This window comes from Nannospalax galili, unplaced genomic scaffold (assembly GCF_000622305.1).
Source record: "Nannospalax galili isolate Female #2095 unplaced genomic scaffold, S.galili_v1.0 scaffold50, whole genome shotgun sequence".
Taxonomy (NCBI): Eukaryota; Metazoa; Chordata; class Mammalia; order Rodentia; family Spalacidae; genus Nannospalax; species Nannospalax galili.
In genome coordinates, this window is record NW_008328749.1 from 868,688 (window position 1) to 882,857 (window position 14,170).

Here is a 14,170-nt window from a genome sequence, read left to right on the forward strand (position 1 = left end):
TAAAAGCTAGTTCTCCTGATTTGGGCTCTCGGTAGTATTTTACTTCCCTAGAAGCTGGGGATCTACCCTGAAACTTACCTTGCCCATTAAAATGCAAAAATGTTATGTCACTTCTGGAATGAAGCACTTAAAAGCTAATGTACAAGCCATGGTAGCCAATTTGGGGAGAGACAGGACCAGCAAGAGGGAGGCCAGCAAGCATAAGAGGGAAGGAGGAGCAATGACATACATGTATGAAAACGTCCCCTGTTCAGCATGGAAGCAGCCAGAGCAGTCTGTGTCCCTATTCCCTATTGGCAATTTGGGTAACCCCTTCAGAGGATGGTGTGATAAGAATAGGAGATAGAAATTGGCTAGGCAGTTAGGGTAAAAGTACCCCAAAGAAATGTAGCCAGTTTCTGTGTTAAAAGTCAAAATGTCCCTGGGCCTGTTAGGAACACACTCTGTTCCAAAGGCCAAAAATGTCAAAAGTATTTGGGAGCTTGTATCTAATCCTTAAAAGATTTTAGGGTTACCTCTTCAGAGGGGGGAATATTGGAGAGGAGGGAGTGGGCAGGGATTTGATCAAAACACCTTATATACATGTATGAAATTCTCAATAGAGTTTTTGTAAAAATTACAAAAAAGAAAATGTTATAAAAACTTGTCATTTCATATACTAACTAAAAATTCATTTTGGCAATGTAAAAATAGGGCTGGTGAGATGGTTCAGCAGGTAAAGGCACTTGCCATCCATCCTAACAACTGATCTGAGCTCGATTCTCCATTTCCACACGGTGGAAGGAAAGAACTCCTGCAAGTTGTCCTCTGACCTCCACATGCAAGCTGTAGTATGCATGCACCTCACTCAGCACATAAATAAATAAATAAATAAATAAATAAATAAATAAATAAATAAATAAGCAAGCAAACGAACAAATAAATAAATAAATCCAAGTAATAATGACAAAATTAGAATGGTGTCTGTTTGGGGTAGTACATGGGACCCAGGAAAATTCATTTAAGCACTTTTTAAAAAATATTTTATTATTATTTTTATTTTATGTGTATGAGTGTTATGCCTGAATATAAGTGCACCTATGTCATGCAATGCTGGCAGAGGATGAAAGAGGCTGTCGGATCCCCTGGAACTGGAGTTATGGACAGTTGTTAGCTGCCATGTGGGTGCTGGAATCCGAACCCGGGTCCTCTACAAGAACCATTCAGTGTTCTTAACCACAAAGCCATCTCTCCAGCCCCTTAGGTACCTTTTATGATACTAAAACATTCTATATTTTTAGCTGGATGATTGTTAGGAAAATATATAGACACCTTTCTATATATAGTTTTATAATCTTTTGTTTTTTTGTTTTTTGTTGTTTTTTGAAACAGGGTCTTGCTTACGTAACCAAAGATGGCATCAAATTCTGGACCCTCCCACCTTTGCCTCCAAGTACTGTGATTACAAACATGTGCCATAATCCCAATTTAGATTTACAAATTTTATACAAATTACACCTCAACTTTTAAAAGCTGGCCTAGGATTTCTCTGATTCAATCATAACATACTTGGACCTACATTATCCACATTCCTCTTTCTCCCCCACAAACTCAGAGAATTCCAGTGCCAAATAACACAAATGTGCAGTCACAAGGAAAGCAGAAATACAAATATTTTTTAACGGGTGGGAAGATCAAAGAAAAGTAAATAATGAACTGTGGCTTCATCAAACATTAACAGAATAGTAAGAAGCAAAACAAAATAACCAGTATCAAGATGTACATTAGGATTGTGTTTGCTTTAGAGCAATTTATTTTTAAATTTGCAACTAGTTTTTAAGTCATTTAAATCAAACATCATGTTAAAAGATTATAATAAAATTTTGGTTAATTGTAGTTTTTAAAAAACTATAATCTGCTTTTAACACATTTTTGGTTTTTTTTGTTTTGTTTTGTTGGTTGGTTTTGGTTGGTTGATTTGTTTGTAGTTTTTTGAGACACAGCCTCCCTCTAGTTTCAGCTGACCAAGAGCAGCACAGAGATCTGCCTGCCTCTGCCTCTGCCTTCTGGGACTAAAAAGGTGTATGCCACCATGCTGGCTTTAACATTTTTGAAATTAAAAAAAAATTCTTTTCTTTTTGTGACTCTGTATGCTGTCCTATGTACTGTTGATCTATATGTGTTAAACAGCTGTCAAATATTCTGATAGTACTAAGAAGATAAATTTACATTCCCAATAAATGTTCTTTTCTCTGCATATGTAAGTGACTTCTATTTTCAAGAAGGGATTATGGGGGCTGGAGAGATGGCTCAGCAGTTAAAAGCACTGGCTGCTCTTGCAGTGTAACTGGATTAAGTTCCCAGCGCACACATGGTGGCTAACAGCAGTCTGTAATTCCAGTTCCAGGAGACTCCGTCTCCATGGGCACTGCATGCATAGGCACACTTACATACATGTAGGCAAAACATTCATACACATAACATAAAAATAAATAAATAATAAATAGTAAGGAAATAAATAAGAAGGAAGGAAGGAAAGAAAGAAAGAAAGAAAGAAAGAAAGAAAGAAAGAAAGAAAGAAAGAAAGAAAGAAAGAAAGAAAGAAAGGGGTTATGGAGAGAATGACTTCTCTTAGTTCTAGGCTCTGCTTGTTTCAGTCAAAACACCACACTCTTCATTAACATCACTCCTGATCCCTCACCTCTCAACAGAGGTGAACTGAACTGTGAGGAGGGTAAAGAGCAAAGGAAAGTCATAGACCAAAGGTGGCCAAAGTCAATGCCCTCTAGGGAAAATCCTAAGCTATGACCTGCCAGAAACTGTCATTTGAGGCATGTGGAACAGAAAAGTTACTACAAAACAAACTGCTACCGGGAGGGTCAGAGGTAGAAAGGGGTGCTGCTTCATCCCACAAGCAGTAGTCTCCTCAGTAGAAGTTGCATTTACTGAGTTCAGAACAATATGAAGGCAAGCAGTAACCAGATGTCAAAGGAAAGAAGAAGGAGGAGGAGGAGGAGGAGGAGGAGGAGGAAGAAGGAGGAGGAGGAGAAGGAGAAGAAGGAAGAAGAAGGAGGAGGAGGAGGAGGAGGAGGAGGAAGAAGGAGGAGGAGGAGAAGGAGAAGAAGGAAGAAGAAGGAGGAGGAGGAGGAGGAGAAGAAGAGGAGGAGGAGAGGAGGAGAAGAAGAAGAAGAAGAAGAAGAAGAAGAAGAAAGAAGAGGAGGAGGAGGGAGGGAGGGGGAGGGGGACGAGGAGGAGGAACAACTACTACTACTTGGTAGAAGTAAGAGGACTACTACTACTGCTACTATTACTACTGCTACTACTACTACTACTTGGTAGAAGTAAGAGCAATTATTCCCAGTTTTAATTTTTCTAGGAGGAAAAATGACAAAGAAAATATGGAAATTGTTCTATCCCTGGTAAAATTATCTATCTGGAGTTGTTTTTATCATTTATGAATTAAGGACTCTTAGTTATTGCTAAACTTCTTTCATTTCACCATTCTTGTAAAGTCTGAATCTTCTAGAATGAGATAGCTATACAACTGTGGAAAAGAAAAGTACCTGCATATAAAATACCTAATTTGAAAATCATGCCTTTTACTTACCAGATACAAATCAGGGGAAAATTCTTAGCTTAGAAGGGTATTTTCAGCCTGTAACAACTTACATAAATGTAGGGTGTGAGAGAGGCAGTATTTCCAAGTGGAAAGATAAGAGGCTTTGGATTCCGAAATCCTGGTTCAGACAAGTATAAGCAGTATTCCTTTGACCAGGGTAAGTCCCTTCAACCTCAGTTGCCCCATCTGAATTGTTACAAGAGTTAAATATTAACATTTAAAGACCTAGCTACGTAACAGATAGCCAGTAAATGATAACTGCTTTCAGGATTTTTTGCTTTCTCATTATTCATTTTCTTTTCATGTCTTTAACAAATATTTATGAGTAGGCACTGATTTATAGTGAAGTGATAAGTAAAACATATACAGCTCCTATCCTTATGAAGTTTTCATCTGGTAGGGAACACACGCACACGCACACACACACACACACACACACACACATACACACACACAAATAAAAGCAAAAGCAATAACAATACAAATAGGCAACTACAGCATCATTTTATAATGTATTGTATTGGGAAAATATTTGGTGCTATGGTAATTCAGAAGAGAGACACCTTATCCAGCCTTGGGCTAGTACCACAGAGGTTTCTTGGAGAAAATAACAGCTGCAAGCTGAGAGAGAAACAGGAGTCAGCAAATGGAGTGTACGGAATGTTTCCAAGCACAACCATGTTCAAAGGCCCAGAATCAGGAGAGATTATGTTTGTCAAAGATTACCTCAAAATATATCCACCAAGTCATACCTTTTGTTCTGGGATTATATCATACTCTCCCACAGATTTTTCTGTTTTCCCTTAACTATTAGTATCATGTCTCTCAGCCTTGAGACTGACAGTATCAATTGAAGAAATACCCTATCTTCAGCCCAAATCTCACCATAATCAAATATAAATTTCATTCACCAGTCACCATTATCAAATACAAATTCCTTGTTATGTGGTCCAATAATTCATGATATATACTCTTATTCCAGTATAGTGATACTCTTAGACATATCATTGGAATGGATGATGATAAACACCGCTCCATACTTTCCATGATCTTACAGCTAAATTAAATAGGCAGCAGCATGTCAATAAATGTTGAATGATCAGTTAGCAAAGATAGCTCAAGATAAAAATATGTAAGTGCCACTATAGGTTGAGAATATTATCTTCATGTCAGTCAGAGGCATTTGTACTTATTACTTACAGATGCATTGATAAGTCTGTATTATACCCCATAGGTAAAGACAAAACAGATCTTGTATGATTTGGCTGAGGAAGGATATTGTGAGGGCTACATGATAAAGTATGTGAAGGTGTTTTGTAAGTGATAAAGCACTTCACAAATGGCTCCTGTATTTTCTTTAGGAGCAAGTTACACCTGTAAAAACCTATCTGCTTTTTGTCATTCTAAGTGGTTATTCCTTTACATATTATCAAAATCCTAATCAAAAAGTTAAATAAAGCAATACATCTAAAACTGTCCTAGTAAGCAAAACAGTGTTGCACTTAATGATTTTACTACACTTAAGGCTAAGCTTATAATGTAAGTTTTTCTCAAACTCTTTTGGAGAAGGAAGAAAATTATCAATTTGGGGACAGCTAAGAATATGTGAATTTCATCTGAAATGCACAAATATGTAAAAAAATTATATAGTTTAAAATAAGATTGGCTTTAAATGAATTATTTTAATCTTAATAGAATTTACATGCATATTAAAGTACCAAATATGGTAAATTATAGAAATATAGAAAATAAATATTTAACATTAAACATTTACTTATCATGTAATGTTATTATTACATTAACTCATATAATAAAATTAAGCTACAGTAGTAGCTTAATAATTTCAAGTGCATTTGAAAATAAAAATTAGTATAGGATGATAGTTAAATAACAACATTGGCAAATATCACCACTTACTTGGCACATAAAGCCTGACAACAGAGATTTTGATCAATAAATGTTTCAGAATATTTTATATAGACTACTAATTAAATTGTCTAAATTTTATTATACATAAAATGCCCACATATATATTCATTTGAAATTGATCAGTGGTATAACATGTCCTTTATTTAAGTAAATGGAAAATTGGATTTTTCTATTTTCCTTCCATTTCTTTAGCTTTCAAATTCATCTAATTCAGTACATTCATCCTAAAGTCTGTCCTCTCCAAGCACTCTTCCCATGATTCATATTGTTTCCCTTTCTTTTCTATATATTTGATCATAAAAGACACAAAAATACATGCACATATATGTATTTGCATCTTTCTCCAAATATCTAATTCTCTTGATAATGAATGAAAATCAAATTAAGAAGGTCCATCGCTTCATCACTCCCTATTAAGGCAGAAAAGTAGAAGCATATTGTATCTTTGCTGCATATGCCCACTACACTAAATGGAAGCACCTATAGTTTACTTACAGTCAGTGCCCTTCAAACTGTCTGTGGTGATACGCTCTTTCAACAATGATGCCTGGAAAAATCAAAGAGATTCACTTTTTCACCTTTTAAGCTCCCTGTATCTTCTGAAAGATGCAGGCTCAAGAGTTGCCAAATGAAATGAGCAAAGGCAGCCAAACAAGGATTCCTAGCCAATTTAAGCACAGCAGGTCATGGTGGACAGATATACCTTCTCCTTTGCTTTTCTTCCCTCTTTTTTTCTTAAGAGTTAGGTATGGTTCTCATTCAAAATTAATGCCACACAAAAATATTGATATCTCTTCTTTATAGTCTAGAGGTAGACAAGTAGAAAAAAATTATTCTAAGGAAGATGTGGCTCAAAGCAGTAATTACTTCTGCTTTTTAAAAACGCACATGTGTGTGTGTGTGTGTGTGTGTGTGTGTGTGTAGGCAGGTGCATGTGCATCACAGCAAGCACATGGTAGTCAGAGGACAACTTGCAAGAGTCATTTCTCTCCTTTAACCTTTCTGGGCATCTACCTCAGGTCACCTGCATGATCCAGGCTAACTGAGCCTTGAGCTGCCAGGCAATTCTCCTGTCTGCCTCCATTTCACTATAGCAGTACTCAGATTGCAGATAAGCACAAACACATCTGGGTTTTTATGTGAATTCTGGGACTGAATTAGGGTTGTCGGGCTTGAGCCTCTAGAGCTTCTACTTGCTGAGTTATCTCCAAGGAACTACTTCTGTTTCATACCCAATTTCCATTTGTTCTGAAAGGAAATCTAAACATGGGAATCAAGAGTTGCTTTTACAACCAATGGCTGCTGGGAGGGGCAGAGACAGTCTCTTTCAATGATGGGATTCTTGATAAGTTAACCAAGCTCCAATGGATGGACCCACACTGAAGGACATTTGGGGACACAAATTAGACTCTACAGACAGACATATGTGTGTGTGTGTGTGTGTGTATACATTAAATTTGTGGGGGCAATAAGGGAAAGTGCAGATAGGGGAGGGGATCTAAATACCATCAAATTATATTGTATGAAACCGCAAAACTCCAATAAAAATGTTTTCTAAAAAAAAGTTGCCTTCACTTTTTCATTCTCACAACTTTCTGAATAACAACTATGTATTATGTATCATAATTAACAAAGGCCTTTCATAGCTTTTATGCTATTGGCTCCTTAAAACAAGCCTGTATCTTGGAAAGGTTCTAATGCAACAATTTGAAAAATGAGCAAACTGAAGCTCGTAGAAGTTAAAGCTTTCCCAAGACACAGGCAAATAAGAGGCAGCTGTCTTCAAATTACACACTTGTTACATGCATGCACATGTATACACACACAATTGACTCCTTAAATATAATGGCATTTAAGATTTAACATCTTAAAGTTTTAGCAATTGGGGAAAACTTCTAAGGCCCTTAATAAGCAATGATTGTGATTAAGCTTTGATCCCAGAGTATAAGGGAAGGTAGAAGGAACAATTAATTTATCACTTATACTTAGCAGTGTCTGTATATTAAAACATTGTTATCTGCCAATCATATTGGGCAAATTTAAGAAATAGCTAAGCTGGATGCAATGGCACATGCCTGTATCCCAGCACTCAAGAGGGTGAGGTGGGAGGATTGGAAGTCTGAGGCCAGCCTGAGCTATATAAACAGTGAAACAAATATCTCAAAATTAGAGAATTCAATAGTGTAACAATTGCCAAACATTCACAAGGCCCTGAGTTTGATCCTCAGCAAGGAGAAGGAGAAAAGGATGGAGGGATGGGGGAAGGTGATTGAGGGAGGGGTGAGGGAGGGAGGTAGAGTTAAGATAGTGAAGAAGGGTTTCCCTTAAATACCTGTAATTCAAAAGAGGAAAGCCACTGCTGATAAATGAGCAAAATATAAGTGAAAAACCTAGAAAAGAAACTTTAAGTTAAATAAAAACTGAAATAGCCAGGCGTGGTGGTGTTCGCCTTTAATCCCAACACTCAGGAGGCAGAGGCAGGCGGATCTTTGAGTTTAAGGCCAACCTGACCTACACAGTGAATTCTAGGCCAGCTAGGGCTACAGGGAGATCCTGTCTCAAAAAGACAAAAAATAAAAACTGAAATGCCAAATTCATGGAAGATTCAGGCTAGGCCATGAATACATCTAAAACTATATGCTAGTAGTGAATCTGCCACAGACACATGCCAACATGTACAAATGCATTTTATGGGAGAAATGTTACTATAAATTTTCCTGGATTAGAGGCCTTTTCAAATGCCAAAGTTCTGCAAAGCTAATCATAGTGCTATATAACTGCTGTCTCAGCTACTCAAGTAGTCAGAAGGCCAAACAAGGTCACCTCAACTCCGGAGTTCCAACCCTGGGTAACAGTGAAACAGTCCCTAAGGAAAAAAACTTTTATTTTTTAAAGTTCTAGAGCCAAGCATGGTGGCTTAAGCCTGTAAGCAGAAGGCCTGGACAGGCAGAAGAATTGTGAGTTAGAGGCTAGCCTGGGCTCCATAGTGATAGCCTCTCCACACCCTTCTGAAAACAAGCAAAGGAGGTGGGGAGGGAAGGAGGAAGAGAGGGAGGGAGGGAGGAAATGAACTTTGGGGTATGAAATTAAATCTGTAGAACAATCTTAATTTGTAGACACAAGTAGATAAAGCTGAAGGCAATGTTTTGCTATGACAGTGTAATCTCTGATTATGTGATCTGGGGATATTTTCTCATTTTAAAATTTCTTCAATCACCAAATTATTTTAAAGGACATGTTCTATTTTTTGTGTTTGCGTGTGTGTGTACATGTATGTGGATGCCACAAGCCAATACTGGATATCTTCCTCATCACTCTACACCTCATTGTTTCAGACAGGGTCTCTCACTCAATCTGGAGCAAATAGGCTAAACCGGCTAACCAGCAATCTCTAGGGATTCACCTGTCTCCACCACCCCCAGTGCTAGGGTCACAGACACACGCAACCACACTCAACTATATATTGGAACTCAGGCCCTCAAGCTTGCACCCCAGCCCATATTCTATTTTTACAGAGAAAGTGTTTGCTTTTATTGTAATTGCCAACTAGAGAGTTAAGTGGTAGTTTAAAAAGTAATCATGTTAAATTATAAATCAATGGGAAAAAATACTAATGTACCCAAAATTTAACTTACTAAACTACCAATTTAAGTTAAGCACAGGGGCTTAACTGATAAGAGATACCTAGCTCTCATTGAGCATAAAAGGTAAACTTTGGGGGGCTGGAAAAATGGTTCAGTGGTTAAAAGCACTGGATGCTCTTGCAGAGGATGAGGTTCAGTTCCAAGAATCCACATGGTGGCTAACAACCATGTGTGACTCCAGTTCTAGGAGATCCAATGACCTCTTCTGACCTCCGTAGGCATGGCATGGATGCATTTACATACATGCAGGCAATACACGCATACACATAAAATAAAAATAATAAATCTCAATATAAAAAGAATATGTATTATAATCCCAGCACTTGGGAGGCAGAGGCAGGCAGATCTCTGTGAGATCGACGCCAGCCTGGTCTATTTAGTGAGTTCCAGGTCAGGTGAAGCTACAGGGTAAATCTGCGTCAAAAACCAAAATCAAAACAAAAAACACACATGTTACTTTTCCAATACAGAAATCAGGATGTTGGTTTCTGAATCTAAACAAGACTCCTAAAAGATAACACGTATAAGGTAGGCCATGCTTTATGTGTATGTACATGAACATGAGAATCTATACAGTGACATGCACTGATTTGATGGAGTTTACAGTAGACAACACTGTTTTCTTTATAATCAGACTATGTAACATTCTATGCTAAATGTTGCTCTAGGATCCATAATTAGGAATGCCTCTCTTTTCTTCTTTTCCATGCTTGTTTACAGTTGTTCTAGCTTGCTTTCTGTTGCTATGATAAACAACTAGAAGCAAGTCGGGAAGGAAAGGGTTTTTGGCTTACACTTCCAGGTCACAGTCCACCACTGAGAGAAGTCAGAGTAGGAACTTGGGAAGGAGCAGAGGGGAGAGCCATGGAGGGAAGCTGCTTACTGGCTTCTAAACTAGCTTTCTTTTTTTATTGATTTCATTTTATGTGTATGAGTGTATTGCTTGCATGCATATAAGTGCACCTGTGTCATACAATGCTGACATATGTCAGAAGAGGGCATCAGATCCCCTGGAACTGGAGTTACAGATGGTTGTTAGCCACTATGTGGGTGCTAGGAATCAAACATGGGTCCTATACAAGAGCAACTAGTGCTCTTAACTGCTGAGCCTTCTCTACAGCCCCTCAACTAGCTTTCTTATGCATACAACCCAGGACCACCTGCCTGGGGTAGCACCACCCACCTCGAGCTGAATTCTCCCACATCAATTATCAATCAAGAAAATGCCAACAGACATGTCCCTAGGCCAATGTGATTAAGACAATCTCCCAACTGATACTCTCTCAGATAGCTCTGGGCTGTGTCACATTGTCAGCTGATGCTAACTAGAACAGTAAAATAACTGTTGGACATCAAGAGACTGAGAGTAACTACTAAAGGGTTTCCTTTCCTCTTAGTCCCCATTACAGAAAGTTTTGCCCAGGTGTTAAATGCATTGTTCTTTGAGAGATAGCATTCTGCCTGAGGAGTCCTGAGGTCCTGACTAGATATTATACCAAAGCAGGACTTTTGCTTGCAGCCTACAACTATATCCTTGCAAGAATGTCTGCAATTTGGGTGGCGTTAGGGAACAGAGTATTCTGACCCTTTTATCACTTTTCCAGAAATAGATTCATGACACGAATCATAATATTCTTTTACCCAAACAAGAGATGATAGGCTTCTCTCTTTTACAAAAGCAGAAATGGCAACTTTTTAAGTAAAGTCAAAGATACTTTATAAACATATGGAGTTCTCTTTATTTTAACCTATCTTCTGGGAAAAGATATAAAAATCTTTGTCTTGCTTAAAAATAAGAGTTGAACATAGTAGCACATACCTACAAATCCAGAAGCACTCAGAAGACTTAAGCAGGAGGACTGTTTGAGGCCAACCTGGGCTACCCTGGGCTACCTCCATCTGTGTTGGTCAGGGTTTTGTCACCATGACAAAATACTTGACTAAAACAACTTGAAGGAAGGAGGATTTGATTTTGGCTTGTGGCTTCACAGGTTGCAGTCCATCAGCAGAAGGGTGGGCATGGAAGAACACGAAGTTTGCATCATGTGGTCAGGAAGCAGAGAACTCTGTACTAGTGGACTTCCTTCTTCCTCTTTCATTCCATTCATGACCCCAGCAAACTAGACACAGCTGCCCACGTCCTGGATGGATCATCATCCCTTAAATAACCCTCTCTGAAAGGGTGGAGAGGTGGCTTAGCAGTGAAGAGTTTGTGCTGTTCTTGCAGAAGACTCAAGATCAGTTCCCAGTACCTGCTGTTGGGTGGCTCACAAATGCCTCTAATTTCCTCTCCAGGGGATCCAATACCCTCTTCTGGCTTTCACAGACATCTACACTCTTGTGCATACACAATCCTCCCCCCACCCCAGCAAAGAAATGCATGCATACACATGTATTAAAATAAAATAAATCTTAAAAAAGAAATAATCCAGGGCTGGAGATAGCTCAGCGATTAAGAGCACTGGTTGTTCTTTCAGTGTAACCAGGTTCAATTCCCAGCACTCACATGGCAGCTAACAACCTCCATAACTCCAGTTCGAGGGGACTCCAATGCCCTCTTCTGATGTCCATAGGCATTGAACAACCCAGGTGCACTTACATACATGCAGGCAATACACTCATATATATAAAAAATAATTTTTTTAAACAAAACAAATAATCCTCTGGAAACATCCTCATAGGCACACCCAGACTCTCACGTTATAATCTTAGATACATCTCAATCCAAGTTGACAATCAAGACTAATCAAGAGCTGAGGAGATACAGGGGCTGAAGAAAAAGTCCAGTGGTTAAGAATACTGGGTATTCTTACAGAGGATGGGCAGAGCACCAAGGCAGTTTAAAAGTCATCTGTGACTCCAATTCCAGGAGATACAATGCCCTCTTCTGGCCTATGTGGGCACTGCATTCATGTGGTACACTTACATACAAGCAGGCAAAATGCTCATACACATAAAAATAATTGTTTAATATAAAATTGTTAAGGAGATAACTCAGTTGGTAAAATGCTTGTATTGCAAGCATTGGACAACTTGGATTCCTAGAACCCACGTGAAAAAGCAGGATATGCAATCACAGTACTGGAGATGTGAGTACATGAACATCCTTGTGACTCACTGGCCAGCCAACTTAGCCTAATTGGTGAGCTCCAGCCCCATGAGATATTCTGTCTCAAAGAAGATGGATAGCATTCCTGAGGATTACACCTGAAATTTTCTCTGGTCTCCACCCAAACACATGTACAAACACACACACACACACACACACACACACACACACACATTACAATGTTACCAAAAGAAACAGAAACAGGTAATACTCACAGCCTATTAATCCCATCTATTTCCTAACCTAAAATAAGAAAGGTTTCTTGATGTCAGGAGTATAAAGATCAAATGCTCCTGAGTTTTCTGTAACAAATAAAATCTTTATGATCTGAAAATAAACCTACCTTTGTATTTTGAAATTTAGAAAAATCTTTTCACATGGAAAACTGTAATTTCTATAATATTAAGATACAAAAACGTTCATACTCAACACTGTTCAAATAATAAAACTAGAAAAACTGTGAATCTAATCTCTCATAACTTTAAACCTTCTCCAAAGGAAGAGTAGTTGCATGTGTTTCCTTTATCAGTCCCAGGCATAGAATAGGAACTATTATACCTGCCAAATGAATACTTAACAGTAAATTAACTGACTTATGCTTAACTTTCATACATTTCCCCAGAAATCTCAATCACAACAAACCAATTTCCAAGGTGTAAGAATAATTAATACTATGATGACTCTCTTCTTAACACATATTCTCTACACTTGGGGGAAGAGGAAGAGGGAGAGGGAAAAGGGGGAAGAAAGCGAAGGATGGAGGGAAATGGAATCATATTACAGCTATTAGTCCACTTGAAAATCCAACAGGCACCTTACTATGTGTCTACCTCATTCGTTCTTTTCTTTGAGGCAATCTCACTATGTAGCTCAGGTTGCTTCTGAACTCATCATCTTCTTGCCTTGGTACCTTCCAAATGGCACAGGTCTGTGCCACCACACTCAGCTTTCTTTTTCTAACTGTAAACTAATTTTGCAGAATCTTTATGCATCAAGACATTAAGTTTTTTTTAAGGCTAATACTAAGGTTTATTGAGCAATTTCATTTTCCTTTTTTTTTTGAGATAGGGTCTCACTATATAACCCTACTTGGTCTGGAACTATGTAGACCAGATGAGCCTCAAACCTGAGTTGTCCTCCTTCTTCTGCCTCCAAGTGCCGGGATTACAGTCGTGTACCATGTCCAGCCTCTGAGCACTTTTAAATGATTCACATACAGTACACATCTAAACTGAATAATTTATAGGCAGGTACTATAATGGGCGGGAGCATTGCAGAGGATCAATCTCTGACCCTTGCTTATGGCTAAACAATTATTCTACCACTAACGGTTATATCCCATCTCTTTATGGCCCTCTTATACATATAGAAATTAGTATATTTGCCCAAGGTAAGACTGTAAGTAACAGGGCCAAAATTTGTGGCCACCACCATGCCTTGGAAGCCTGTGTACTTACTGCTTCTATGATGTTTAATAGTATTGAGAGATAATTCTTAAGAATGGCTTCTGGGGCTGGAAAGATGGCTCAGTGATTAAGAGCACTGGCTGCTCTTGCAGCTGACCCAGGTTCAATTTCCAGCATCCACATGGTGGTAAATAACCATCTATAACTCCAGTTCCAGGGGATTGATGTCCTCTTCTGAACCCCACGGGCACTGCATAACATGGGTGCACTTACATACACTAATAAACATAAAATAAAAATATTTTTTAATTATTTATTTAATAACCATATAATTAGAAGAAGCATTTCATTACAAAAGCATTGACATATTCAATAACAATTTCCAGAGCTAAGATGCATCTCTTTCAAAATTGGCTGTAAAGTTTTAGGTATATAATTGAATTATTACAGTTATACAATATTGTACTCAGTATAAACCCTATAA

At 38.2% G+C, this 14,170-nt stretch overlaps 1 protein-coding gene across 2 annotated transcripts in view; it reads right to left on the reverse strand.

The window, feature by feature from the left end:
- The window catches only part of Slc4a4 (solute carrier family 4 member 4), a 476,303-nt gene extending 470,198 nt beyond the window's left edge, over nucleotides 1-6,105 (reverse strand). For both annotated transcript variants that reach the window (XM_008829281.3, XM_029561709.1), the window contains exon 1: nucleotides 6,023-6,105. The gene's annotated coding sequence lies outside the window, so the exon portion shown is untranslated. The remainder of the gene's footprint in view (nucleotides 1-6,022) is intronic.
- Nucleotides 6,106-14,170: the final 8,065 nt, after the last annotated feature.